Source organism: Rutidosis leptorrhynchoides, chromosome 1 (genome assembly GCF_046630445.1).
Source record: "Rutidosis leptorrhynchoides isolate AG116_Rl617_1_P2 chromosome 1, CSIRO_AGI_Rlap_v1, whole genome shotgun sequence".
Taxonomy (NCBI): Eukaryota; Viridiplantae; Streptophyta; class Magnoliopsida; order Asterales; family Asteraceae; genus Rutidosis; species Rutidosis leptorrhynchoides.
This window is the reverse complement of record NC_092333.1, coordinates 35,731,426-35,736,097: the sequence shown is the minus strand read 5'-3', so window position 1 is coordinate 35,736,097 and position 4,672 is coordinate 35,731,426. Positions and strand designations below refer to the sequence as shown.

Sequence of the window (4,672 nt, the reverse complement as noted above, 5' to 3'; positions counted from 1 at the left end):
AGTATTTTATACAAGAAAACAAAAGAATGTCACGTGACTGGATATTGTGACGCTGATTACGCTGGAGACTATGATACACGACGGTCAACAACTGGATACATGTTTAGTCTTGGATCGGGAGTAATATCATGGTGCAGCAAGAGACAACCAACAGTATCCTTGTCAAGCACTGAAGCAGAATATCGATCGGCATCATCAGCAACACAAGAAATTACTTGGTTGAAGCAGCTAATGGAAGATCTTCATCAATCAACAGATTATCAAGTAAAACTTTTCTGCGATAACTTATCAGCTATACGTCTAGCAGAAAATCCAGTCTTTCATGCGAGAACAAAACATATAGAAGTGCACCATCACTATGTTCGCGAGAAGGTCCTTGAAGGGGAGATCAAGATGATGCCAACAAAGACAGATGAACAGGTTGCAGATATATTCACCAAGAGCCTAAGTAAACCGAAGTTTACAAAATTCAGAGAAGCACTTGGAATGGTCTGCAAGACATCGTTGGAAAAAAATTTGCATTAAGGGAGAGTGTTAAAATACAATGCAAATTTAGAATAATATGGAATTAGTAAATGTATATGGGTAAAATATCTAGATATTAATATGTATATGAAAAATATCTAGATATTAAAATGTAAAGAAAAATCTAGATATTTATATGTGTAAGAAATATCTAGATATTTATATGTATAAAAATATCTAGATATTTATATATATTCACGGAAATATCTAGTTTCTAGAAACTTCCATGGAGTAGTATAAATATAGGTGATGAGCTCATTTGTGTAGTGTGTGAGAGTTGTGAGGAAGTGAAAAAAGAGTGAGTTAGAGAAAGAACGCTTATAAGTAGCGAGTAGAAAGAAAGTGTGGTGAGTGAGTAATATTGTAATTACATTTTGTATCAATAAAAGTGTTCTTTGTTAAGTTTCCCGATTAAGCCTTAGTTTGTGTTTAAGTTCTTAGTGCACTTGTGTTATTTGTATTATATGGTCGGCTCTACCGCCTAAGTGATATATGGTCGGTTATACCGCCTAAATGATGTATGGTCGACACTGTCGCCTAAGTATTATTGTGCACTAAGGATTCACAAAAATTAAAGGCTAACCAACGTCAAAGTGTTGGTATAGTGAGTGTTGTATAATCTAGGTCCTCTATAGTGGGTGTGTTGGGCTCGTCGAAGCTTTCAACATTTACAACTCTCAAGAGTTAATGAGATGCTAAAGATTGAGCAGAGTGCTGCTCACATTAAGGTGATTATCACAGGATGAAAAGCCAAATAAACTTCATGCTGAGCGAGATAAACCAAAACAATGTAACGGAGAAGGCAAAAATATAAACTAGTCAACAATCAGACAATAAGATACATTAAGTTGGGTCAATGCAAATAGTCAAATACAATAAAGAAAAAATTCAGTTGTAAACACCTAATTTAGATGGCTTAATGCAAAATTTAGAAACCACATTATAATAATTAGTTGTAATACAAAAAGTAAAAAGAAGTAATGTGCTTCGTATGCCTGCCAATATTAACTGAAGCTACTACTATATCCTAGTACTTAAATGACATTTCAGCTCGAAATTACTACAAAACAAACCGACACCACAAACATATAAAAACCCACATGGCAGGTAATGTTTCAAACTCTTGTTTTTAATCACACTAGTAGTAGACCCAGATGACTTACTGCTTTGGCATTTAACTCTGCATATGAGTTTACATAAGATTCAGCATCAATAAGTACCCAAACCCATTTACCTCTTTCTCTTCATCGGCTATGTACAGACCAACTGGCAATTGGTATGTGGAAACCTCCTTCCATGTTTTACCCCTTTCAGTTAATTTATCAACTCGATGAAACGGCATATGCTTAACAATAGAGATCAAAAAGGTCAACCACTGAAAATGAGAAGAAATCATATTGCATAATTATCAACCGCAATGATAATATTATCCAAATATAATGTTTAAGAGCGAGATTAATAAGTAAAAAATAGGAAAGGAGCATGTGATGCATGTTTAATATTATCCGAATATATAATATGTTTACTTTTATTTATTGTGTGTGTGAAAATGAGAGATACATGAGATCTATATATTTACACATTCAACCTCCTACTTATCTATCCAGTCTAATAACAGCTGATGACAACTGATAATTTAGCAGGCCATGCAGTTGTACATATGACTTAGAAAGAAAAAAAATTGCACAGTTAGTAGAATGATCAAATTTCATCAAGCAACATTATTATTAATTGCAATTCATGAAGTCATCTGCAATCCAATAGTTAGCAGTCTAATATATCAGCCAGTCTATATTAATTGCATTCCTTTAGTACACAATTGACATTCATCTCGAAATTACTGTAGAACTAACCGACAACACAAAGATTGAAAGATATATAGCCCACTTGTTTTAAATAATCACAGTTATTTAAGGACAAAGATGACTCACTACTTTAGCAACTATCTTTGCATTTGAGTGTACATCAAATTTAAACCCGGCCAATTACCTCTTCTTTCTTCGACGGCTATGTACGGACTGACCGGAAAGTATTCAGAAGCTTCCTTCCATATTTTACCCCTTTGAGTTAATTTATCAACTCGTTGAATTGCATGCCCACTTACTCAAACTGCAGATGCTTATTAACCATAAATCAAACATACAGTGGAAACCGAGATGAAATCCTATTCCAGATTTATCAACCACAATGAATTTGAACTTATAAATTCTAAAAATGATGACATACATACACAAAGACAGAAGCTATCCATATGAATATATATCGAAAGTTTAGTCTTGCAATCAAATTAACTCCTAAGTCCTAATGTCTCAAATGGATTTACTTTTTCTTTTTGTTTTAAATTTCAAATATCATTTAGATTAGATTGAAGCAAAAAAATAACTTAGTCAAACTACTTTACCTTATACTCAACAACAACACAACAACAACAAAACCCAATACCACATGAGTGGTGTATGGGGGAGGTGAGATGTAGACAATCCTTCCCCTATCCTAGAATAAAAACAAGTCATTTCTCCACCCAGAGTGAAACACTCTCAATCTCAAAAGTAGAGAAAGTCATCCCTCTCTCTATTCGACAGATAAAGAGATTGCTTCCGAGTGGACCTCCGGCCAATAAGTAGGGAAATTTTTTTTTTTAAAAAGTAAAATAAAATTGAGACGCCATGAAAATGGTAGAATCAAATTTCCATGGGTTTTAAATCCTGCCTGGAATTCAATTTAGGCTCTAAACGCCAGTCAAGACGCCAATAAATCGACGCTTGCTGTTGACTCAAAAATAGAGCCGAAAACCCCAACCATAGAGTTCAACACATAACCAACGACAATATCAGCTAAATATAAGGTTTAAAATACTGAGCTTAAAAAGTAAAGAAAAGAAAAAGGGACATGTGATGCATGCTTATAACATGCAAAGAGCATTGTATATGGCTCGCCGTTCGATCTACACCTCATGGTCAAATTAGTCAATTACAGCTGATGACAACTGATATTTAGCAGACCTTACGGTTGTACATATATATGAGTTTAAACAAAAAAGAACAAATACAAGAATGATCAAAATATCATCAAGCAACATTATAACTAGCAGTTATACAAGATGTCATATGCACTCCTAGGTTCTGATCTATAATTGTGTTATATAACTCACAGACCCGAGAACATGTCAACATCCGTGCACGTGACGACAAAAGGCAAAAGAATAAACATTGTTATTACTTAAAATTCATTACGTTCTACTTTCAATCAATGTTACTAATCCCAAAATGCTACTGTGCTTTCTCTAATGCTATTACTAAAAACAGTAAACACCTATGCATAACTCTTAAGATTAAGAAAGATCCTAAAATCACCTCACCTCATTGACATCAAAATTCTTACCCTTCTCTCACTCTCTGCCTTAATAGCAGTTGGTGTTCTCTTCAATCTATCTAATTCTTCCATAACTTCTTTCGTAACGATATCAATTGAGTTTAACAGTTTCTGTTCTGCTGTCTTAAACTCTGACTTTCCAACATTTTGACTATCAACATCCTCAAAAATCCTCAAAGGATCTCCTAATTTCGATGGTTTAAACACTTGAGTTGTGTCACGATTAGTGTTATATATATGCATCCATGCTGAGAGTAGAATTAAGGATAGTGAGGCTTTAAGTATCACAAGAACAACAGCTAAAGAAACTTCCATTAGAATTTACAACAATGACAAAGGAACCCTAAATTTAAATAAAATTAGAAAAAATAATAAAATAAAAATAATAACACCACCTTGTGATCTTCCCTGTGACTGACTAGGGTTTAAAATACCAGCAGCGTGATTGATTAGGGTTTGAACGGATGAATTTTGATTAAACAAAAACAACACCTTGTGATCTTCCCTGCGATTGATTAGGGTTTAAATACCAGCGTGATTGTTTAGGGTTTGAACGGATGAATTTTGTACCGGAAACTGATTTGGGTTTTTTATTGACGTATATGAACGCTTACCTATTTATAGATACGCATCCAGCGTCAGTCAAACGCAACCTCAAAGTCAAACTAACGGTATTATTAAAAGAGGTGATTCTTAAACCATTTTTAACCCACGTCATTTTCCAGGCGTCAGTCTATATGACAAAACTGACTTAACTGATGGAATATAATGCGGC

General features: G+C 34.1%; 1 long non-coding RNA gene across 1 annotated transcript; it reads right to left on the bottom strand.

Moving 5' to 3' along the window:
• Positions 1 to 1,452: 1,452 nt before the first annotated feature.
• LOC139858924 (uncharacterized) lies at positions 1,453 to 4,468 on the bottom strand. The gene is made up of 3 exons (XR_011763111.1): positions 4,293 to 4,468; positions 2,515 to 2,634; positions 1,453 to 1,900 (listed from the first exon to the last, which is right to left on the bottom strand). It is a non-coding gene; the product is annotated as an uncharacterized lncRNA (long non-coding RNA).
• Between the last annotated feature and the right edge of the window lie 204 nt (positions 4,469 to 4,672).